The sequence below is a fragment of the Meleagris gallopavo genome, chromosome 3, assembly GCF_905368555.1.
Source record: "Meleagris gallopavo chromosome 3, MGAL_WU_HG_1.1, whole genome shotgun sequence".
In the NCBI taxonomy this organism is placed as follows: domain Eukaryota; kingdom Metazoa; phylum Chordata; class Aves; order Galliformes; family Phasianidae; genus Meleagris; species Meleagris gallopavo.
This window is the reverse complement of record NC_139406.1, coordinates 39977255-40003542: the sequence shown is the minus strand read 5'-3', so window position 1 is coordinate 40003542 and position 26288 is coordinate 39977255. Positions and strand designations below refer to the sequence as shown.

The following is a 26288-nucleotide window of genomic DNA, read 5'->3' as shown; positions in this document are numbered from 1 at the left end:
AAGAGGAATTGAAGAAATTGAGTAAATTTTGGTAGATACAGGATCCTGATGAAGATCAAAGCAAAAAAGTTGTGAGGCAAATTGTTTCTCAGTCTTTCTGAATATTTAATCTCTTCTTAGGAAAGAGAAAATAAGTAATTTATCTTGGTAAAGATTTGAAGGAAGGTGTTCTGTACCTGTAGTCTGCTTTTAAATGTAACTGATTTTTGTGCATTTCTGTGATGGCTCAGGAGCAGCAAGTTGCACTTAACCTAATAGAATATCTTCTTATATAACGAACATCTGCTTTTAATTTTCCTTTAGTGGTATTTATTGTATCAAGTCATATCATATCACATGAAAATTTTTGTGATTTCTTTTTAATGCAAGTAATTTGATTTTTTGAGTTTGGATATATGACCAGAAAGGGGTATATCTGCTTCAGCATGTTACTGTGTTTCAAATATATTTTAGTTTGACATTTTGTTCTTTTACTTTTTTAAAAAATGTTGGTTTTGTAAGAATATTAGACATCTGTGATATTTCTTACTATTACTATCATGACTCTGTTGGTGACTACTTTGCATCATTTGTCAAAGTCAAAAGGCGAATATGGTGTGCAGGCATCTTTCTTATCATAAAAATGAATGTCCGTGCAATGTTTACCTATTCATAGCAGATCACGTCAGAATAAGATTGTCTTCAAAACAACTGATTATCAGTTTCAATAAGAAAATTAAAAATGACAATTCACTGGCAACTGAAAATATGTAAATCATCATCTGGTAGCTTGTTAACAGTTATCATCCAAAGAATAGGATGACAAATGATTCATTTGTAGCTGTTTGTGTTCCACAAGAATCACAGAACAGCACCATCAATAACCTGAAAGAATGTCTGGCTGCTAATCCAAAAGCGTTTTTTTTCTTGGATGGTAGTTTGGGTTCAAATAAAATCATATCTTATATGGAGCACTAGAAGAGCATATAAGGATTTTTGTAAGACATGGATGATGGTTAGATGTTTATGGATGATTATAGATTTACATATCAAGTAGACAAAAGGGATGTGGGTAACATGTCACGGAATTAACTGCAGAATAAAATGCAGTTACCTTATACTCCTGCTTTTCCAAAACCTGCATTTGGAAGATGATATGTGAGATTCATTCTAGTTGTTTAGATCAGCATATGGGGTTGTTAATTGGTGTGTGGCTGATTCTCAGTTTGAGAGGTTATAAGTAACCAGTAACAACTTTTTTCCTTTGTTAACAGTTTAAGGAATATTAGGCATGGTATCAAAATACAGAAGGGAAGTTCTAATGTTCTTGTGTAAAAGATCTCATGTTGACAATTATCTTAATATTTAAACATCTATAGAATTTATGCAATCTCTTGCACTCGTGCAAATTCAATTTCTGAGCAAAAAAAAAAATTATTATTACCATATCTTGTACAAAATGTGAAGATTTTGCATTATTCTTAGGAGGTAATATGTTGATTGAAAATGTTTCCATGTGCAGTTTTTCAAAGGTTAACTCCTGTCCAACAAGATGAGTAGAATTGATGAAACAGTTGAGATCAGACATTGTTACTATCTAGTTTTATCGATTGCACATCTTGGAATGGAGAAAAACATTTAAATTAATAACTGTATGATTTGACAAATAGCATAGGAATAAATATTAAGTGGGTCTAACTGGTTCATCTAGGAAGAGATAAAATGAAGAAGAAGAGTTTTTTGATTGCATAGATCAATACTCAAAACATGGCCTTTATAGAAAGAGATTTTCTATTTCAGCTGTGAATATCACCCTTAGAAAAACTTATACATTAACTTGGGAGAATAAAAATAGTGTTCTATTGTTGTTGTAGTAGTGTTGTACTGTCTCTAAATATTATGGCCAATAGGTGGTCATTAAACATTTTATTCACTATATATGTTTTGTAGCTGACTACTATAGGACCCAAGTACAGAACAGAAAACTGTATTCATAGACTATTTGTTGTTGCTGTTTTATTTAGTTTCAAATTTTAATATTATAAGACTATAATTTTGTTGCATAAATTTAAAATGGGATTATGGCCAGCATGTATTTTTATGAAGCTATTTTAGACTAACATTATTTAGCAAGATTTCTTTTAAATCATCAGCCTTTCAGGCTTGTTTTTTCAAAGGTAGGGAGCACTCCGTTTTTTCTATAAATACTTTGAAAAACAAAGATGGTATGTCTATAGTGGATTTACACAGCAGGTTTTGGTAGCAGAGTGTTGCATGGCTTATCTGTGAAATGAGGCCGGGCTGCCCTCTACTGGATACAGCCGATTTCTGCCCACTCCGAAGGACCTGCTACAGTGCGTGGCTGGGGCCAGCAGTCAGGTTGGGAGAAAATCTGGCAGGGGCCCTTGTTTCCACCAACCCAACGTCAGAGATTTGTGAGTCCACTTCACAGACAAGATTTCATTTTTGTGGTAGTATCCTGAATGAGACTATAATTTCTGCAATGGCGTCAAGGAGCCACAGGAGCAGGTGAAACCCAGGTTTTGCACGTTTTTCTGCATGAGCCTCAGCACTGCACTCAATGCTGCAGACTGCTTAAGGAGAGAGTGGATGTAGTACTTAGGCATGTGTTTTAGTGGGCAATATTGGTGGTGGGTGGAGAACTGGACTGGACGATTTTAGAGGTATTTTCCAACCTTAATGATTCTATGATTACCATCTTCTGCTGTGCTGATTTACTAATGTGAATACAGCCAGATACAAAAATGTATGCAAATTGCTACCTTGTCAGCAGCATTCAGAGGTCTGTGTCTGCATAGCCCTTGTCTTAATGCATATGATCGCCAAAAGCATTCAAGGAGGCACCTCAGTACACAGATGGAATTTTTAGTTTGCCTAGGAGAAGTTTGAGTAGTAAGGGCTTCAGATAATTGCTGTATGTTTCATTCCTGGTTCTACATCACAGATCTCTTGGGCTAAATTTTTAATATAGTTTTAACTCTGTCAGAAAATAATACTTGAAAGAGCATTATAGTACTATTGTTAAACACTTTGATACTTCACTGAGCACTGTTCATCCAATGGAGAATTATCTTTGTTTCATTGCAGACCTCTGGGATGGTTATTCTGATGGTTAAGCAGCAATGGTTGCACAATTTGCTCCCTTAGCAGATTTTTCAAATGCAATATGTTTTGTCAGAATTACCACTTGGGATACAGTTGTTTTATATGATTTTTTTTTCCTAATTACACTTCTGGTGAAATGCCTCATACTTGAATAAAATGGCTGCTTTGAAGTAACAGTCTTTGAGATTTGTTTGTTGACAAATTCCTTTTCAAGAGGAAAAAAAGGGGGCTAATTCAGGAATTCAACATTCAGTAAAATTTTGGACATCATTTGTCAGCACTGGAAAAATAAAAAGATTGTTATCCTGTGTTACACTTGAAAATATGTACTTATAGTTCTGAAATGTGGGTTGTGTATTTGTTTCCAGCTTTGGAAATCTCAGTTCTTTGAACAGCCAGCAGTAGATGTTTGAATTACCTTATGCTTTGTTTTTATGTGTTTCACTTTCCTCATTGCTTTCAAGGCAGCTGTCTTGGGTTATTATTTTCACAGAGGAGACCTGGCTCTCAGTTCTCTCTGAAACTGCCTTTCTAAATCTTTTAGCTAAGTTTATGTAGAAGATACTTCTCAGTGCTAAACCTCATGAGATTTCTTGTTTCTTATTCATCTCTGTGTATAGAAAAAACAATGTAATCAGAAGCATTCTAATTTAGATCTGATGCTTGCCTTTTTGTGCTCATCCAAGTAGAGTTGCAGTTGTTTCATCCATGTAATTCTGATTGAACTGTTTATTAAGAGAATTATCATTTCATTATAGTATTTTCTAGTGTTTTTCAATCTATATATTTCTAAATTAATCAGAGATTAAGAACCGCATTAAAATTATATTGTGCCAAAGAAATAATAATAATAGGTAAATATATTATTTATGTTTAAAGTTATTTTGTCAAGGGATGGTTAAAAAAAAATGTTTTTTGTATACTTTGGAGATGAGTAGAACTCACATGGCATAAATACTGAATTATAAAGCTGAACACTGCTTGTCTCACCCAGTCATGTCCCATATGCTTTGCTTTGCTCAGTTTATGGATGTTGAAGTCACAGTTTCAAAGAATTGTTGACGAAGAAAAATAAGAGTTGATATACTAGAAGTAATCAAAGTTGCATCTCAGTCTTGTTTTTTGTTTGTTTTGTTTTGTTTTTAAGATAGCTTGTCCAGAATTCTATTTAATATTTGGTGAAGGCAAAGGCTGTTCCTTAAAAGGCAAATAAAATCCTACATCTGAGCTTAATAATGAAGAAACATTGTGGAATATATATATATTAAGTGAAGAATATTTAGAATTGTTAATCTCTATGTTTAAATAATGTTGAAAAGTAGATAAATTAGGAAAAAAAATGACATTCTTAATCCGTTATTGCCATATAATATATATATTTCATCATTATTTTCCCTTTTCATCCTATTTTCCCTACATTCAGAAATATCAAGAAATCAGTTAGCCCTTACACATGGAAATTAACACTGATTTATCCAGTTTCTAATTGGGATATTTGGAATAATTATTGTATTTCTTTCAGTTGGTATTACACATATTTTCTCATTTATTGATTTATTCAATTTTCATTTCACAACTTGTGTAGTGGAAATTCTGAGTCATGGCTTGAACCAGTGATTGAGCATCTGGTGGGAGGGCAGAGTCAACCCAGGGGAGCTCAGGTGCATGTAGTGCCCCTGAGTGACTGGAAGGGGTGGAGCCAGGATCCACTCCTTCCCAGACTTCATTTAAGGGCTTGCAATGGAGGTGAGAGATTGTCCTGGAGATCCCTGTGTACCTGAGGCCTTCTAAGGGTGAGTAGGTTCTTTCCTTTGTTTCTGCATCTATAGCTGGTGCATTTGAACATATCCTCGCTTGCTGTAGCCTAAGACTTCTATGCTGTTATTGCTGTGCTTTCCATCACGTTGCAACTTGTTTCTCTGCTTTTTTTCAGACAGGTAACATTTTGTTACTTACTGAAATCATTCTTCTCAACAATGCCATCTATTATTATATTATCAAATATGTATTTTAAATGAGCAGCAACCATGTTGAAAGGAAAATTCATTTCTTTAGTACAGAATTGCATTCGCTATTGTGAATATAATCTGTTTGAGCAGAGTTGTAACAATCTTTCTGAGAGGTTTTTAGAAAATAATTTGGTTATCTGCCAATGTAGTGTGCGAGATATCTTTGAAACTCAGAAGGTGATTATAGAGATTGTTTATGTATATGTTGCTTGTAAATGCTTAAGGTGTGGCTTTAAATATTTGGACTTCTGAATGTCTCATGTTGTGATACTGTAGTTTTGGTATCAGTGTCAAATGTCTTCCATAGTATGTCAGAGTGCTATCTGTTTTGTAAGAAAAGAAGAACTAGAGCTGACCACGTTACCAAAGGCAGGAGAAATAGCAACCTTACTTAATTCTGTAGCCTATAGGAAATATAGGTTAGGCAATGGTGGACAAGGTCAGCTGAAAATGAAGATCACAAGTTCCTAGTGACTTTCCAGACTACTAATCCAGTTAGCACAGCTGAGGCCCAAATTAATTGCTGATTTGGCCCAGTACAGGCATGGCTGTACTCATAGCATAGCAGGTGTGGCTGGAGCTCAGGCACAGTCTATCTATGGGGGCCTCAGCATAAAAGCTCCAAAGAGAAGGAGATGCAGTTGTTGATTAGGATTTCCATCAGAGCTTTAGGGAAGAGCTTTGCTTGGCGTCCTTCCCAAGAGAAGAGCAGGGGCAGGCCCTCAGGTACGCTGTCTTTTACATTGATTCTGAGCCCAGGTAGCAAAGCTTCAGGGAGTGTGCCCTTAAAGGCTCCATATTCCATGCTCAGTAACAAATGATTATATCAGCAGTAGACCATGGCAAAGGGGCTACAAAGTGTTTGCACAGGGAGAGGTTCAGCATAGTCTAATCTAATTCATGGGACTACCAAGAAGATCCTTTTGTTTTCATGCTGATTAAATATGATATATTTTTAGTATTATTGTGACTGTTATTCAAATAAATTCATTGTTTATCATTTTTTATGTTTTGTTGAAGGTCAACAATGGAAATTGCTGACCTTCAAATGGAAATGACTGCAGCAGGCTCTAGTATAGTTGAGCAGAAATACGGTTTTGCCAAGTCTAATGGCCTAGAACTGATTAAGTTTAAATTGGTTACTCTACATTCACACTCCTGTGGTTTTATGATTACTAGGTGTAACGGTGTCCGCAGTTTTGAATTATCTTAGTCATTTACCTTTCATCATGTATACAGAAGCCACATACTATGATTGAAAATAGTGCTTTTTCACAAGAAATTAAATTTACAACTGAGTGTGAGTGAATGCTTTTGGCAGTTTTCTGTCCTTGTCTTCATTGGTGTAAAATGACATCAATTTACATGAAGAATATTGTTATTAAAATCTATGAGATCATTATATTCATGCCTAAGTGAGAGTCTGCCTTTTAAAAATCCCTCTAACTTCAGAAGAAAGACGCTGACGCTTTGTTTCAAACACTTAAGTCTTCCTACATGAAAACTTTAATAAAGATAACCTTAAGTAGTGAGTCTCTTGTTTACAAAGCACATGGAAATAAAGGGAGTAATGACAAGATGAAGTGATCTAACAAAGAGGAGTCTGGCTGCATTACAGAAGTATGGTTTGGAAAATTGCCTCATAGTACTGACTGTTGTGGTAACAGATATTATAAAATGAAGATTAGAAAGGGATTGGAAACAGTTCTGTTTCAAAATGCAGTGTGTATTATAAAGAATATAAAATCAAAAGGAATAATGAAGCTTTAGGGATTGAAATAAGGGACAATAAATGGATTACCAAAGTAACTACTTCAAGAAAAAAATTGCGTGATTAAGAGGTTTTGAAAGTAGCTGTGTATGAGAGACTGCTCAGTTAGTAAAGTACTCGAGGCAAAACAGTAGAATCATGTTGTTGGTCTCCTTGTTGAAACACTTGTGCAACTGCAGATTCAGCCTGTATTCACTAGTGTTTTTCAATGCTCAGGTATGAAAAATACATTCTTGCATTCTGTGTTGCAGCGTTCTGTGATCAAAGTTAAATCAGTAGAAATGCAGGGAATATTTTCTGCTTTGTTGAAGAAATTTGCTTTTTAACTGTCACCTCTTGGCAAATGAAGTTTCATTGTTCTGATAAATGAAAAGGCTCAATTGTTTATATTCAAACCCAACATTGCATTTAAAATTTATTTAGATCATACCTTTTACATATGAGGTGAGGTTTTAAAACTAATTATTTTATCTATATGTAAACATGAGGCATGAAAAAATGAGGTTAGAAAAATTGCTTGAAATAGTCAATTTTCAAGGGTACTTTTATCTCCCTCAGGAAACAAATGTAAAATATTTAAGAGATTTTAATATTAATAGCTAATTTAATTAAATTAATATTTAATTTCTATATTAATATCTAAGTTTATCTTATGCTACGGAAAGGTGTGTGGTAACACTTTTGCATTAGTACATGGACTGTAAAGACTACTTGAAAATGTGTGGTTATCTTTGAATATATTTCTTATTTTTCTTATAAGTAGTTGGTACATCTAAAGATTTCTTAATGTATCATAGTGTGTATATGTATCGCATGGAAGTTCTGTTTGGTAGATACAAGAGTAATTTTTACAATTTAAATCAGAATTTGTATTTTGGGGTTATCATGTGTATCTTACCTTTTAGAAACTGGATGTTCATTAAAAAGGCATTAAACATATGAGACAGCACTTTTTTTTTTTCCTGTGTATAACAATTGCTTATATAAAAGCTATTGTAGACTCTGATTTTATTAATAATGCTGTTTTGTTTGTTGGGGTGCATTCTTGTCAGTGATTTACATAAAACCATGATAATTTTAAAATTTTAGAAAATATGTACTCCATAAATCCAAACTTTCCAGTAAAATATACTATAAATAGAGCAAGAATATATTTTCCTGTAATAAATTGGTGTCCTGGTGTAAATAGCATGCCAACGTTTAGTTCTTGGTGAGAGATGGGAGTGCTCTTAGGACTGGGCTGTGGTCAGGAGCTACTGCCTTTACAGCAGAAGTTGCGGAGCCAGAGCATGTGCCTGAATTAGGCTGAGGGGTTATTTCTTAGCATGTGACATACAGAAGGTCATAAAGCTGTGGGCAGTCACCTGGGACTGATTGTTGTTTGAGGGTTGCCTTGTGTCCATTGGCAGGGGTGAGTCTTCACGTTGGTGATTGGGTGCCATGTTGGTGCTATATGTCAAATGGCAAAAAATTGCATTGCAGCTGTATATATTCTTTATTATTATTATTTCCATTTGTCTTTTGTCTTAGTTTTTTCAACCCATGAGTTGTATTTCATTTCTATTTCCCTCCCTTGTTCCACCTGCAGGGTAAGTGAGCAAAGAGCTGTGTGGTGCTGAGTTGCTGCTGGGTTAAAACCACAACACCTGAGAAATGGGAAATTGAACTGATATCTAGGCTGTGATAAAGCTGCTTTGTTTGGGAATGTATTCCAAGCCACAAAAAGATTTGTTATGAAAATAGTTTCTAGCTAGTGTGTTGAAAATGTACATTGTATTTCAGTTTTTTAAGTTCTATTTTTTTTATTTTATTTGACTGTTGAATTATTCCTAAACAGGAAGTCAAAAAAATAACTGAATAGTTTTTCTGATTAAAGATGAATCATGAGAAGTACAAAGCTTTTGAATTTTGCTTAACCTCAAATATTTAATGAGTGACACATAAGGTCATCTATAAAATATAGCCCTGTTACATACCTTATGAAGAGTTTACAACCTCTACATCTGAGCCTGAAAACATGCTTTGTAATCACTGGGAGTCACTGGAAGAGTGTGAATCATCTAGTTCCAGAGCTCAAGTACAAGTTGATTTTTAATCTTAAAATTTCATGCAGTTAAACAGCATAATAAATCACTCATAAGAAAAAAATGCTTATTTTGGCAGGTTCTCTTTATGGCTTTTGAAATAAAAAAATAAAAAAATAAATCCAAACATATACTATGTCATTCCTTATTCTACATGGTGTATGTTTCTTTCAATATGAGAATTATTATGAAATCTTATATTCAATATCTGAAAAAGGAGCCTTCTTTGTATATAACCTGGTGGACATAATTATAAGGCTTTGTTTTTCTCAGCAGTTCTATTGGTCTGAAGAATTTTTCACCCTTTAGTGGTGTTTGTTTAGTTTGGTCCTAGAGAAATAGTAACTGTATTATACAATTAGGCAAACTGATATTTAGAAATGTCACTCAGGATACAGTGGCATTTCCTAATATATCCTGTGGTTAATATTACCTATTGCTCAGAAATGTTTAGCTGAACTTATGTGATCATACAGTCTTTCTTATTTGGAGGCTTTATTTTTCAAATTACATTAAATCATTGGACTTGCAGATCTATCTTTATAGAAACTCATGAATTATTTCATATTATGTGTTACTGAAAGATATTGAGATGATAGATGTTCTGTAAATAGTCTCTAGAGAAAGAAATGCTGATCTATCAGTATTGACATCATTGTGTGCACTATGATTATACTTCATTTCAAACAAAAAATTTGGCAGCATTCTCTACTTAAAGCATAAGAAACTTAATAAATTATCTTGCTCAAAGATCACATATCTTAAAATGTGTATTGAACAATACTTTGTTTTTTAGAGTAGTCTATGGATTAGATAGCAACCTGCTGTCTTGTATGATCTGAAATAACCACCGGTTGTTGATGCAAACACATTAACCAGCATCCTACATGCACAAATCAGCTTGTTACAGATAAGTGAAAGATGTGGCTTATTATTCACTCCTATGTTGAGTTTTGTTGTTTGTGCATTCTTTGTTTTCATTTTTGTCCATTATGGTCTTAATTGCATTATCATATTAACATATTTTTAGGCCAGTTTTTACAGTAATATTGGTGTCAGTCTAGCATAGTTAGGTCTTTGTATTGTAAGAGCTTTGATCTCCTCTGATTACATGTATGTTAGAAATTAATAGGAAACAAGGTTAATGCTTAACTTATTTATGAAATTGTTAAAACAGAAGACAAAAAGTACTACAACTGAATGTAAGTATTCAGTAGATTACTTTTTGCGCTTGAAGTAACTCCTGTCTGAAAATGTCTGTGCCTATTTTATTTATTTTATTTTTTATTTTTTTTTATTTATTATTTTTAGCTTAAAAAGCTAATAGTTTCATACCTTTGTTTAGGAACCTACTGCTTATATTATGATTCATTCATTATAATTCTGTTTAATTTTAGGAAGATGTGAAGTAATCTGTCCCATATACTATAAGACTGAAACTTACAAATGTGGCTTTTAAACTTTTTATACTATAGCAGTAGTTGCAAGAAACAAATAAGAGATCAGAGCCATTAGTATGACAGGAAATCGTTGTGTGGAAGTAAAAAGTTTGATAAAAAATTCCTACTGAGTAAGGAAGGCATGGGGTTGTTTTTTTTTTTTTTTTTTAGTCTGGGAAAGAAGGAATAGCTGCTATTAGAAAAATAGACGGAAGTGGTGATAAAATAAATGTGCTAACCAGAAACTTTACAAAGTAGTGCTCTGTTTCTGTATGCATCCTTCAGAAGAGAAGTACTGTAAGACTTCGAATTCTAAACTTCTTTTACTTTGTCAGTGTATTGCATCCTCTTGCTCTTTTACCCTAGCCTGCTGTCAAACTAGGTATAATTCTGTTGACAACACAGCAAAAGTTGACAGGAAAATTTTTCTGCCTTAGAATACTCCTCAAATTGCTCTAGAGAGCTGACAGAAGTGCCTTGCAGGTTTCATAAGATATATATTAGACAACTTCTAAGGTAATCTGAGGGAAGAATAATCCTTCATACATTTTTTTTTTCAAGATCTGAAATAGCATAGTGGGGTATTATCTAAAGCCTTCTTGCAAGATATGCTCTAAAGACTGCTTATTGTTAATTCTTTCCATCACAGTGCACAAACTAAACAGCTTTTACAAAAGTATCAGTCAGGCAGGATTCAATTTTATCTGTTTATCTTTTGAGCCTAATGCTTGTGGGGTTACCGCAAAGACTGCGCGCACGCACACGCACACACCAACCAAAAACCAACCTAAAAAAAAAGCATCACAAAACAAACAAACAACCATACTGCCAATGTTACCACAGTACTTTAACATGGACAGCACTCAATTTACAAACAGTGAAATACTGTGAAATTGATTAGACAGAATAGATAAATTAGAATGTGTGAATAAACTAATACACTGTTCTAATACAGTGTGCTAGTTTGTATTTACAGTAACTGTGGTATCTTACTAACTTGTCTAGAAACCAACTCAGAAGGGTGTTTTTAACTTTGCAAGTGTGTTCAGTGTGCAACAGCTATGTGAAATTGCTGAAATGAACCAGACTAAAATATGCATTAATTCATAGGGAAGTATGAGGCAGAATGACTTAAGACAGAATAACCCTAATTATATGAAGTGGCAAAATGAATGCTTTTGTTAGTGTGACATATCTTAAGCTAGATACTATCTCAAGACTGCATAATTCCATTAAACATGCAAGCAAAAAATGTTTTATGCTAAGGTACTCATTTGTTCAGAGAATTTTGGATATGTCTCCTCTCTCCTGATAGCTGTGAGCTGTATTCAAGTAGAATTCAAAGCTCTTTATTACAGATGTTAGGGAGCTTTCTTGTTCAGGGTGCGAGTCTTGAGTGGAGTACAAAATTTAATAATTGAAATCTGATGTCAGTCATGCAGATCAACTTCACAAGACCTGTTAATTTATCTTTTCTTAATATTGATAGAATTTAAAGAATGAACAGAATAGAAGAAACTAGACAATGTATACAACGCATATTGATGCAATTATGGAAAATTGTTATTTCTAATTATCTGCTTCTAATAGTCAAGCTTTTGAACAATATTTTGCTTATCATCTGGAGGTACACCAGGAGTTCCAAATTATTCAGACTCTCATAATGTATAGTGACAGTAGCAAAGTAATGAAATCTATGAAAAAGTACCCTGTGTAAGTGTAACTGCACAGTAGTGTGGGTGTCTAGCTATCATTTCACTCCCGTATTTGATAGAGGTAAAATATCTATTTTAATGATTCAAATCTATGAGACTTCTGGTAATGTTGTAATGTGGTAGTAACAGGAGAAGTCTTGTGGTTTGGAAAAGTTGTAAAGATGGAGTCCACAATGCAAGTTACATTGAGCTTCTAGATTAATTCTTACTTAGATTTTTTCCTATTCTCCTAAGATAAATTTGTCTTTTTGTAATAATTTTGAAATACTTTAATCACTCCAGCATACCTAGAGATCCACTTTTTCAAGATAATTCCTTCTTTGTTCCTATAGCTCAATCTTAACTGCAATGTCAGCATTTAACTTTTTAAGACAGCTTCTTCTGAGAGCATAATAAAGGATAGTTAAAAAAAAAAAAACTATAATGCTATTACTGTTTCTCTTACAGTATTTTAGAATGTTCTTCACAATCTTTTTATCTTTGCATGTATGCATTTATCATGCAATGTATTTTTTTCTGTAGTCTCAAGTGCTTGTTCGCATCTCATAATAAGTCAAATGGATTAAAGCAGAAAATATCTGATGAGGTCTACTGTATCTGTCATTTTGTCAAATTATTAGCTTAATTATTAGAATATTCATCTAATGGAAGAAAATGATTTTTCTTTCTTTCATACCTTAAAGGGGTTTTCTTGTTAAAACTAGTAAGGACATTCATTTTCAAGCATCATTTGTTGAGTTACAGCAATAAATGTTGAATAAGCATTTTTTAGCTTATCTTTTTTTTTCTCATCTGTTTACAGAGATTCAAAGGAGTGGAAGGAATGCTACTGCTGATGGTTTTTCTTTTGCTTTTTAATTTGAATTCTGTCAATAAGTAGGATGTGTCTAGATAATATTTGGTGGTGTAGGATTGAAGAAGTTAGAGAACTGTCCTGTTAGAGGGTAAGAAATCCAAGAAATTTTCTAGGATGCTGATTAATTTTGTTTTGTTGTAACAGTGACGTAGATACTACAGAAAAATTAACAAATTAAATGCTGCTGCTGAATGTTTTTCAGTGAAAAGTAACTGATGTTCTGTTAAAGATTTGGACTTCACTATGAGCGAGTGATACTTCATTGGTCATATTTTGAGCATAATGAAATCTGAACTTGTGCCTATTTTAATATCTTTCTGATTGATGACTGTTTTGGAGTGGTAGTTAATTCAGAACAGAACAAAAAAAGAAAAGAGGGAAAAGGATTTTTTTTTTTGAGGTCTTGAACTGAAGAGGTTCATATGCTGCTGATATTGAGAAAGCTCATCCACACTTTAGATTATGCTATAATAATATTTAACTTAGGACAGTAAATGCAGCACTATTAGTGTCTCAATATACAAAACTACTGATTAATGATATTTTAGTAGTAGTCAGAATAACATCTTCGCATGAAGTTCTTTGAATCTTCTTTATATGACATATTTATCGTCTTGCCTGTACTTTGAGCATTACATTTAAAATGTATACAAGATTAAAAAAAAAAAAAGAGTAATGTGTTCTCAGCTTTATTTTAGAAACTGATGGCTTTACTTAGGTATTCTGGGAGGCAAGAATTGCACAACAATATCAGTTTTAAACTAACTCATTCTCTTTCTAGGGTAAAAAAAAAAATAACCTTTTATTTAACATGTCTAATCATGCTTTGTATCTCCAATTTATCACTCAACACAATGGACAGTTTTATGTTGAGGAATAAATCTAGTTGTCTGTAATGGAAGAATAGGATGCTGGAAGATGAATAGAGTGATTTCCTTTCTGAGAGGCTCCATTTACTTGGAACTGCTGGTTTCTGTTTAACCATCTATAAACTCACGCTGCATGCTATCTAAAGAGAAGCTGCTTAAAGCAAGAACTTACCATGAAAACTGCACTGCTGTTATCTTTCATACTCTGCAAGCGGAATTTATTTTTCATTTTACTTCTGTAGAGGCCTGTGCTTGTTTAGCGAAAGTCAAACATAACATCAGGATGATTTTAGCTTGAATTCAGTTCCCATGTATTATAATCTTAGTCCAAGTTCCATAATGGTACATTTCACTGTATCTCAGACAAAACAATCTTATGAAGAAGATTACCCATAACAAGCACTGTGTGTCAAATGTCATTCACTGGCAGTCATTAATAAGGTGGTCATTCAGAAAAGTAATGCTGAGTTAATTCTTAACAATATGCGAATTCTACTTGAATTTTTCTGTAAAAGTTTGTTGAATGGCCCAAAGGATCAACAGAGACTGCTCTATCTCAAGTACGTCATTCAGCAGAAATTCATTTATCATTATGACTCAGATTCTGGTAGTTGGATATTTTATAAAATTGGCTACAATATTAAGTTAACTTTTTCCAGAACATATATGTGAACACAAAGGGCCTAAGGGTTACAATTAGAAGATTAAAAATTTAGATAACTGCTGCTTAGAACTTGATCTTAATCAGTAAAAACTAATATTTAGTCTAATACTAGAGCTAATTTATTCTATTAGCTGATTGGCATTAAATAATTTGCAAGATTTCCTTTATCTATAGTATAGTGCCGGAATATAAGGTAAATTCCACACCAGTAAGGCTCATCTTTGAGATTGTTTAGTCCTCTGTTCTTTAGGGGACCTAATTTTGATTTACATTTATACAATCTGGCAACTATAGCTAAGAAATTGCAAGGAGAGGACTACGGATGCAACAAGAATAAAAGCAAAATCATACATATACCTTGCTTTACTATTGATATACTGTGAGTAACTGCAACAAACTATGCAGATCTCTGCCAGGTAGTAATTTTTCAAGTACTAAACATCTGCTTATGTAGGTAATTTCAGTCATTGCTGCAGTCCCTCTCAGTTTTCTTTCTGAGTGTGGCTGTAAAAAGGCAAAGAAAAATAGGGTAAAAGATCACAGAATATTTTGGTGTAACTGCTATATATTTGTGTATCTTTTTGTTCCACTAAAGTAAATAAGGAAGAAATCAGGGAAAGTACTTGCATTTTGAGAACTTTAGTGATAACCTAGCATCATTATGTTTTCCACATTTATTTGAATTTCAGCATAGTTTATTTCAATAGGGGACTCCTAGAATAAGAGTTCCTGCGTATCCAATAATTCTGTGTTTTTGTTTTTTACTTAAACAGTAGAAATCGTCTTGAATAACTTTGTAACAAGTTATCAGAGATTCTCCTGCTGTAAGGTTCTCACTATAAGAATAAGGTTCCGAAGTTACTACGTTCTGCTTTCTATCTAGATGTTTCTTAGCTAGCCTCCGCTGATTTCTCTTAAGCTTCCACTTAGCTGCTCTCCTAAACAGAGAGGCTTTTTTTTTTTAAATTTGGATTCTTAACTAAATTTTATCTGTAAAGATCTTTATTTCCATAACTTTTATTAAAAAAATAATTTAAATAGTGAGTTACAAACATTTGAAGTATGGAATAGGCTATAAATCTGTGGGTTTAAATTTACAAAAGCTGTACTGAATTCACTAGGACTCTGTGTATTGATCATGCTGACGATATCATAACTTTGATAAAATGACAATGATTACTATTTAAACAGGAGGAAATGAAGCTGAAAAATAAAATGGCCCTTTGGACCAGAATGAGGAGATGAATTCTTAAAACTTTTTTACTTCCTAGTTCTTTCCTTATTTCATATAAGATGTTAAAGATGAAAGGTAAAAATGAATGTAACGATCTGTGAACATCGGTGATGTATTGTTCATATTGACAAATATTCTACAGCTAAGCACAGCTACTAAAATTGGAGAATGGGAAGAACATAAAAAGAAATATGGAGAGCATAAAGACATCACCTACCTGCAGTATTTAACTCAGAGGAAATTTCTTCTCTGCTGGGACTGTCCAATACCCGAACCAGAAAGTTATCACTGGATTACAGGAATTTCCTGGATTGCTTACAGCTTGCCATGTTTTTTTCCCACCAAATAACTGTGTAATTGAAACCCCTATCACGCTGAGAGTCTGATAATATGATGCTTCTTGTAGCTGAAGTGAGAAGCCTTGTAGCTTTTTCTCTATCAAATAGTGTTGTTATCCTCTTTGTAGCTGTTGTTGTTTCCATGGAAATAAATAGGAAGCATTACTTTTGGAGTGGCCTTTGTAATGTATCAAGATTCTGTTGGCAACAGATAGCAATAGAATACCAACAGTTCCTTAATGTTTGTTGGTTAGCTGGGAAAACAATCAAGCATGACATGTTGCTGATACAACTGGGGACTGTAGAAGTAGTTGTTAACTTCAAAAGGGTTGTGCTTTCTGTTTACATGTCTAAAAAGTAACAGTGTTTTTTCATGCATTTGGTTATCAGTTCTCTTCATTGGGAAAGCAAGGGTTAAAAAAAGAGAATGATAAAGTGTGGATTGTTGAGAGTTCAGTCTCTGACTGTGGAAATGTTAATGTTTATATCCCACTTTTTCTACTAGTTCATATATTGTTCCATGTGGTAAGAGTCACTTGGCAGAAGCTCAACAGAATATAATAACAGAATCTTATGTGAAAAGAAATGAAAGTGAGATGATGTCATGGTTCTTGTGACTGAGATTTGTAAAAAGAGTACAACTCTTGTACTCTTGTAAAAAGGGAGTACAACTACTAAGTAGTATTTCAGGCAAAAAGATTGCTGAGTTTCTCAATCACTGCTGACTGCTAATCAGTTTGTTGAGTGATTATAAAATGTTTTGATCTACAACGACTTAGCAGTTTGAGTCCTACCTAAATGACGCTTTCTGATAAGGAAACGCATTGCTCTTTCACATATAAGCTCTTAGTTCCTTCTTTAAAATAGTGTTTCAATTTTTTTCTTTAGTGTTTTACAATTCCCTCTGGTTTTGTCTCTCTAACTTTGTCATCTTCATAATATTGTAATTTTTTTTAATTCATAAAGATAGGAGGACAGAGTGAAAGATGCCAGATGATAATTATACTTTTAGAAATCTTTAGAAGATCTTCCTCTTTAACATTTTGACTTACTGTTTTTCTGTGTGACAGGGTTGTGGTGACAAAAAACACCTCTGTGGGTGGGTGATCTCATCTTCTCTGCTAGGTAGGAAAGTCACCTTTCTTAGAGAATCAAGGAGAACAAAAGCTGTTAAAATTAGAAAACTTTTGTGATTTTTCTGTAAGATTAAATGCAAAATAGTATATTTGTGTTTATGTTGCTTAGAAAATTATGGATGTGTGTGTGCATAATGATTACATTATCATAATGCTAATTAAGTATGGCAACTTCCAGGATAAAAGATGCGAGTGTATCCAACATGCTCATAATTCAGTGGTATCCCACTGAAATCTGTACTCCATATTTCAGTGCAGCTCTTCAGACACAGAGTGATGCATGTGTACAGTCAATTCAAATTCAGTAGAGCAGAAGCATCATTCCTCATTGCCTCAGTAATCCTTTTGTAAGATTTATCTAACAGTCAGATAAGATCATACAAAAGTTTAACTTGTTTGGTCTGGGGGAAAAAATGCTGGTGCATCAAAATGTCAAGGTAACTGATAACACTAAGCTTTCACTTTCCAAAGCAGATTTATTGTCGAAAACCTTTGTGAAGAAGTCAGGAATGATTTTAACACAACTTTGGTCGGAGTCCCATCTTAAAAACTGTACGTCATCTGTACTTTTGTGAAGTGAAATAAAACTGAAAAATTAATATTCCTCAGCAATTTTATTTATGCAAAAGTTAAATTTGCTTCATTTTTTTATTTTAAGGAAATGTTTAAACAAATTAAGACACGCAAATTAGATAATTCTATGAAGGGACTTGAGTTTTGAACTAAGAAAATAAGTTTATAATTTGTTTACTTGACTGTATTCTCCAGTAAAATGTTAAGGATTACTGTTGTAGGCAATTTGTAGAACTATTATTTCAGAATTGATTTTGTTATGGATTGATTGTACTTAAGAAACTCAGTGCTCTAGCTCAGGTCACAAGGAAATTACTGTGTGTTGTATTCATGCATGACGGGAGAAAGCAGTCTTCCATTTGTATTTGTTAGTGGTTTTATGATTGTTGTTGTTGTCATTGTTTTCCCTGGGTGTTTTTTTTTTTTTCTGAATCTAACTAGAATTTCCAAGCACCATGAAGATTTTGTTAGAACTAAAAAAAAAAAAAGCATGCAGAAAACTATATCAACTCCTTATTTGTGTATGGACATCTCTAAGAATGGAACAAGTAATACAAAACCTTTCTTGAAAAGTGCAAGGTGTGAAGAAAGCTGAATTGGTTACTCTGCCATCTAACAGCACAGCCATTCTTTGGAATAGCTGCTTTTGCTCATAGGTAGGAGCAGTGCTGGTGTTTCCCAGTTTATTAGGAAACCACTCTAAGCAGTGCTAAAATGTTGGTTGGAACTGCAGAGCAGTAGATTAGCTTCCAAATAGGGAACTACAATCTGAGTCTGCTAGGAGGAGTAACATCTCACTTCAGCAGGATTTATTGCAGCTTCAAGATGAAAATGTTTCTTTTTTTTTCTTTTCTAAAAAAGGGTGTGTTGGTCTTGATCAAGGCATTGTCCTAATGATTAATAGACCTGTTTTGTATGTTCAGTTTTGTACAGGCTTAGAAGATAGGTAGTACTTATCTGCTTCGGAGTTCTCATCAATCAAAGTGGACCATACTTTTCTATATTGTTAGTTTAAATATAAGCAGAAATTTTTGCTTATAAGGCCTCTAGGGAATGTGGGTCCATAGTACCAGAGAGAAATTTAAGATTCTAATATCCAATGCATGGTTAAAATGCTAATACTTTTTCACTGTATTGCAACCACTGCCAAATAATTGGCCACTCTTTTGTCTGATCTTTAAGAAATTTCACCCACAGGACATGTGAGTAGCTTTACATGCAGATGAACTCTGTAGCTGGATTTTAGTTATGTATCATTTGTACATGTAATTATATGAAAGCTGTTACTTTTAAAGCTGCATGTTATTGAAAAATTAAATTAACTGTAAAAATGTATGAAGACCTAGTTGGCCATGGATGTGTAGTTAATAAACATTAAGAAAGCATCTGTAGTGAACATGTAGGTTCATAAGAGATAAATTAAAAAAATCTCTTCACTGCATGATGAATTGTGTCCCCTTCTGTGTATTATCAAGTACTTACAATTTTCTGTTTTTCATAATGACATTTTTACTTAGCTTGAATGTCTTGAGGAAAAACCCAGGTGATCCAGAAGCAGAGAAGTGTTTAATGAATAAGCTCTTTAATTATATTCTCGTTCTGCTATATGATTTAGATTATAAAATTGCTGAAGAGTAAGTAATTGAATAGCAATTTAAGTGTGAATTTATTAAATCTGTTAGATTTACAAAGTAATTTGAGATAAATTACTGCTATATTGGGCATACCAAGTATATAAAAATTTAAAATAGATGCTTGTAAGTGTAGCATAGTTTCTAATGGGAATTTGTCTTGGTTATAATAGTTACAGTGATTGATTTCACATGTCTTACAAAGCTTATTCAGTAAGTTTCTCTTATCCTAATAGCACTTTAGAGGAAGACCTTTAATTTGAGACTGCTGTGAAATCTCTAGATGTACTAAAAGATTTCATAAACTGATGAAAATCTATAGAAGGAATTCAAATATTGTGGTGCTTCACTTCTAAAGCAAACAATATTCATTCTACTGAGTTGATAAAGCTAGTAATTTCTCTATGCTTTGAGCATCTATGTACATTGTTAATTTTCTCTCTAATGTACTGTGCAATATTTTAAATTATACTTCAGAAAACTAAAGCAAAATGAATTTGTGAAATTTGAGTTTATGTACTGTAAGAAGACAAATAGAAGGAGACAAAATGGCTATGAGTACTTAAATGACCAATAACTAATAAGCTGAAGAAATTAACTATTACCATGATATTTTATATGCACCATATTGGAATGTGAGAGAAGTTGGTATCAAAAGCCTTAAATGTTGAGAATGAGGTGTTACTGCCTATTTGTTTGCTATCTCTCCTATCTCCCAAATAATGGAAGATGTCTGTTCAAAGTTTTACTAGTGTACTAAAATAAGACACAATACATGAGTTGATTCTCATGTAGTGAATGCAGGACTGTATAGTTTTTTTTGTCCCTCTGGTTTTGCATCAGTCTCCTATCTCCCACAAAATACCTGTGATCCTTCAGATCACATTTCCTATCCCATGAAATTATTTCAGTGCTTGCTCTCTGGAAATGTGCAAGATTTTGAAATGTAGCTTTGTTCTTAAAGATTTTCTCTCTACTTCCAAATGTCTGTTTACTGCAGTTTTAATTAATAGATGTCATTATTATGTTACTACTTCTTCCTTTATTATCATTGTACAACTCTTTTTTTTTTTTTTTTTTCCTGATTCTTCAGTGTGTGCAAAGTTGTTGTGGCTACATATTATTCTTAACATCAGAATAATTTTGGAGAGCAAAATTAAGGTTATTTGCTGGAGAATGCGTATATATTCTGTTGATTAATATGATGGATCATTAAGATAAAAACAGGCTAAATGAATGTGTTTGAGATTAGTAGAGAGATTGTTTAAATAACTGAAAATAGGGTTTGAAAAAAAGTAGTAAACCTGAAATAATATTCTGGAGTTGTGCAGCTAACTTTGTCCAAGGTGGATCATCTCAGAATGTTAGTACTGGAAAATAGACTCAATATCTGTGTTACAATTATAAGAAAAGTATTTGTAGACTATCGCTATCTGTATCACCTGGTGTACTTATTTCTAAGCCTTCTTTGGTTATTACCAGCAGCCATTTGTGGGAATAAAGTAATAAAACTTTTGGTCCTAAAATATTGCTATTCAGTGAATGTGGAAATATCCTGAAAATACAGTGTAAGTTACGAAGCATTGGAGAAGGTAATGAAAAAAATAAACTTGAACTGGCTTTCTTTATTTGGATTCTGAATGTGTAATGCCAAAGAAAAGTTAGAGAACGTGAAATTGTTGTAAGTCTGAAGTCTACACTATGTCTAATTGGCTGTTGCAACCATCACTAAAATGGTGATACTTTGGTACAGATATTTATGTATGCATGTGTGTAACAGTGGTGGACAGAGTAACAGCATCAGGTATTGTAACTTCTGTGAAGCATAGTAATGGCTAACTCTCTTGCCAGGCTGAGGCATCAATAGGCAAAACTGTCTCTCTGCTGTCCACAGTCCACATATTCCGCTATCACGTAAATTATTTGATATATCATGTCCAATTCTACACCATCTCCTGGACCTGACCTTACTAATAAGTTAGCATCAAGCTTCATGCATCACCTTGTCTGCTCTTGCATACTGCACACGCTCCAGTCACTGACCATTTGTGATTACTTCAATTGAGGCATTGCATAGCTCATTGAGCAGTTATTTACTAAAGCATACGAGACCTTTAAATGTCCTTGTTTCTATTCTTTTTATGAGGAAAGAACACACAACGTGTAGGAATCAGCCAAAGAACACTGATGGTATAAGTAAAAACCATTGCAGATTATTGGCCTAAGGAATCTACTCTAAGCATTCAGAAAAATAGGTTATGTGAAATAAACCAGTAAGTTTAGAGTAATTTTCTTTTTTACTCTTTTGAGTCATTGTGTGTAAAGTAAATAACTTAGTGGGAGAACTTCCTAGAAAACAAGTAATAGAAGCCATCAGAAAAGTAAAAATTTATGAACTGACAAGAGATTGGAGTGCAGTGAAGGCTTGTCGACTTCATTCTTTTTCTTTAAAATCTTTTTTCTTTTTCTTCATTTTCACTTTCTCTTCATCAAAGTCTGGCAATATTGTAATTCAGGAAGTAGAAAATTTCAATGAGATATCCATTACTTTTTCCACGTGTTAGAAATGTTTTCATGAAGTGTGACCAAAAGCAGTAAGTAATCTTGTAAAGCTAATACATTTTAGGTGTGAGCTCTTAGTTTTGGCAGATAATGTGAATTCTAGGGCTGGTAGATTATGGAGTCAAGCAGACATTCTTGTGAGACATAATATCTTCTGTATACAAAAAATGTTTAAAAGCAGGCCTTTAAATTAATGTCACCATGGTGGTACACTTGAATCCAGGCAGGAGTCAGTGTTAGTGTGGTAGTGTTAATACAACAATAACAACTATGTCTCTCTTCAGTTTAGTCTAGTAAATCAATTCCAGCAATAAAGATATAGTACAGAGGATGACAAAGGTGACTACATTTCCCTTCTACTGACTACATCATTCATCTCAGATCTTACTGAGTGCTAGGCCACAGCTTATGTGGTGACAGGATACCTTGGGAAAATGTGAGGAAATAATACTAGCATGCTGTGGTTTAAAAATAAAATAAAAATTCGTCAGCAGAACCATTTTAAGAAATGAACTTATTTCTCCCTTGTTTCTCATGGTCTTACTTCTCCCAGAGGTTACCTCATTTCCTGGAGTCTCTAAGGTATGGAATACAGGGGATAAAATGAAAACAATAATAAAAAACCCCCCTGCACTTATAGTTAGTTGCCCCTAAAACATGCTGTATTGATGAGCTTCATTCTGTATAATTAGCAGTGTATTCCTTACACTGATGGTGTAAGGAAGTGTTCAAACTTGATTAGTTAAACTAGTAAAAGCTAAGTCTGAAGAAACTTAATCCAGCTGTGTCTGTCAAAAGAGAAGATAAATTCTGGAGTACTGACTCACAATGATTTTGATACCTTTTGTTTGAATAGAATCCTCTTTTTATAGTTGTAGAAAAGTTTAATGGATTTATAAGACGTGTAGAACTATCCATCCTGACAAAAAAATGATGTTCTCAACAATTTTTTATTCAACAATTTTTTATTTTAAAATCCACATTGAATGTGATTTTCCTAGTCTTAAAAGTTATTTTTTTCTCTGAACACTGAAAGATGAAGTACTGATGGTGAAATACTCTTAAATCCAAGAAGAATTTTGGCAGTAAGAATTTGCCAGAGTTTGTATTTTATTTTAGAGAGTTTGAACTATCATAGTTATCTTGAGTTCTGCGTGACTAGATTCCAGGAAGGCATGTTTAGAAGATGTATACTTAAAAGCAGCAGTTCTTTAAGCCTGAATGTCATTAGAGAATTCGTGGAGAATATATTACATTCTGAATAGGGAGTTGAGACAATACTCGCAAGATGTAAGCTTGTAAATTGTAAGAGCTGAACTGAAAGTTTCTGTTGTAAAAACAGAACTGATACTTAGGGGGAAAAAAAAAAACTACCTGGATATAATGTAGCAGCTGAGCTACTTACGAGATTTTTATCTTCCTTGCACTATAGCTAAAATGGTTTCAGATCCTCAACTCAATGGCTAGTACAGCTTCACATTGCATTTGTATTACCTGACTTTAGAAGCTAAGTACATGGAAAAATGAAAGGAAAATTGCTTTGCTGTGTTCCTCTTGTGATCCTACATGTCACTCAGATTAATGTGAAACTGAGTATAACATAAAAGAATAGAAAACGATGAAGCTAATATCATAAAGTTGAGAGTGAGCACAGAATATGTGCTGTTGGCTTAACACGCGTGAAGCATGTGAAGTTTTGGGAGGATTCACAACATGTAAAGTTTAAATGGGATGATACGAGAAAATACTGTAAGCAAGTGGTCCTTAAAAATTTTCTAAGACAATACTCAAGGAAACTTGGAAAATACTGTGTGAGCTTTACATTCTTTCAAAATAAAGAATGGGAAATCAATTTGAAAGGACACAGATCAAGAACAAATGTGAAGTTAAACATAAAACTGAGCACGGGAGAATTACTATAAATGGTTACAAGAACAAGGGGAAAAAAAAAATAGCAAATACTTGTGTAGAGTTTGTAATATTTATACTTCCTGAACATCTTTACTAAGAAAGAAAATAACAAGAACGCAGATGTCTATAACAAACCCTTTAAAACAAAGCTTGTGTAATATGAATGTTCTCACTGACAAATGCAGTGGACTGAGAGCTAAGACCTATTCCCATTTCTCTCTTTCTGAAGATAATAAATATGTTTATACATATTAAAAAAAAACAAACAAACACCTGGAGAACCATCTTAAGCCACTTAATGAGTTTTACAAGAGTTTTCAAGAACTGAAACTTAGATTAATTATCTATAAAACTTTGATACATTTGTGCTCTACCTTTAAATGTAAGTAAGCAGATAAAATGTTAATCATTCCATTTAAGGAAAAAAAAAAGTCATCACTCACCAAAACCTTTATCAGTTTTCACTGATTATCTCCCTTGGCTTGTGATGCTGACACTTCTGGAATTTTTGCTGTAGGCTTTCTAAAATTAGATGATGGAAAATTACAGTTGTCATTTTTTTTTTTTTGATACAAACAAATTGATTCTGTGGTAATGGTGGGAGAGAGTTCAACTTAAAAACTATTTTTGCTTCAAGATATATTTTAAAAAAATCATCATGAATGTCCCTGTACTCTCTTAATTTAGTTCTGGTAGTCTTGGCTCAAGCTAGAGCATGATAACACTGAGCCAAAACCATCAGACATACTTCAGTACTCTGAGTAATAAATTACTTCTTTCTTCTTGCCTGTGAGTGATGTCTAACCAATTTTCAAATGAACAGCTTCATTAATAGAGTTAGTAAATTCAGCACTTGAATCAACTTGTTTACGTGGAAGAATAGCTGTTCCAGTACATGTAATAGGGGTATTAAGCTCAGCTGGATTGTTATAAGGCTATCAGCACAATGCAGTCAAGCAGGACATAGTTCTGAAAGTGTGGTTCTACTATAATTGTTGAACAGAGCATTATTATTCTCCTGAAAATAGGCTTTCCCTTAAAAATGGCATAACTATGGTGGGACACACATTTGCAGCTGTAACTATGTGACTAATGGAGCACCATGATCAAGTTAGTCAAAAAGCGATATTTTTTTCTCTTTCCCTTCTGTATTGTACTTAAGTTCTGAATCACACTCTGTAAACTAACTATAAAATGAAATAAAATCTGGGGGCAGAGGGGTGGAATGTGAAGTGGTGGTATAAATTGAGGTTGATTCCAAACACCTGCCACTTCATAGGGTCACCATGAAATGGGTTTGATTGGAATGGGCCTTAAAGGTCAAACCGCCTTTCAGGGGCAGGGTTTCCACTCACCAGCTTAGTTGCCCAGGGTCCCATCCAATCTGTCCTTGATCACCTACAGGGATGGAGCATCCACAGCTTCTCTGAGCAGCCTGTGCCACTGCCTCACCACTTTCTGAATGAAAAATTTCCCCCTCATATCTAACTTAAATATTCCCCTTTTAGTTGAAAAAAAACATTCCCCCCTTTGCCTGTCACTATCAGACCATGTTAAAACTGTCTCCCTCCTGTTTATAAGCTCCCTTTAGGTATGGCAAGGTATCATAGAGGACAACTCCCTCACCTCTGGGGGTAATTATGAAGTTTTCCCCTGCTGCTGCCTAAAGTGACAGTGTTCCCTGGATCTTCTCTGTCACTCAGAAGTACATCCTCTTCCCTAACAAACCTAATTTAAAGCTCTACTGATCGCTTCAGGCAGCTTGCTTTCCTGAACATTTTCTTCCCTCCTTATTGATTGCATCCCATTCACTGTCAGTATGTTTAGTCTCTTAAAGGCGTATTCAAGATCATAGTACCCCAAGCATGATGCCATTTATGCAGCCAGTCATTCAACTGATCCATTCTCCTTCTAACAGAGTCCTGGTTTACAAGTAGGAAGATCAAGGAGAGCACATGTGTTTGTAATCACTTCAATGCTTCTGGAGGGAAATAAAGTTTCCTTGTTTCAGCCTCCTTGACCCAACTTGCAGAAGCAGTTAGTAGTCTTCTGGCTTTATTAAAACTGATAGCCTCTTTTTTATTGTCTAAGCTGTGGGACCCCAACAGGCAGCAAACCTCTCTAGAGAGATTATCTAGTCAGCAGATAATCTCAGTGAGGAGTTCCTTAGTAGTGAGGCTACTAACTCCTTCACGCTGTTTCGGTGGCACTGGAACTGACTTGGGTCATTGGTTGAATTAACTCAGTGTGGTTGCCCCTTCCCAGGTCTCAACTTTTATGTGCATCCATTCCTCTTTGTAACCATAGAACCCTGTATCTGATGTCCAGCGGTGCTTTGAGGGTAAGGAGGAAATTACTCCTTTTGCTCCAAGCAGAGATGACTCTACAGTT

General features: G+C 33.9%; 1 protein-coding gene across 2 annotated transcripts in view; it reads left to right on the top strand.

Annotated features, from left to right (window-relative positions):
- Nucleotides 1-26288, top strand: part of CCDC102B (coiled-coil domain containing 102B) — a 128854-nt gene that overhangs the window by 51051 nt on the left and 51515 nt on the right. The window lies entirely within an intron of this gene.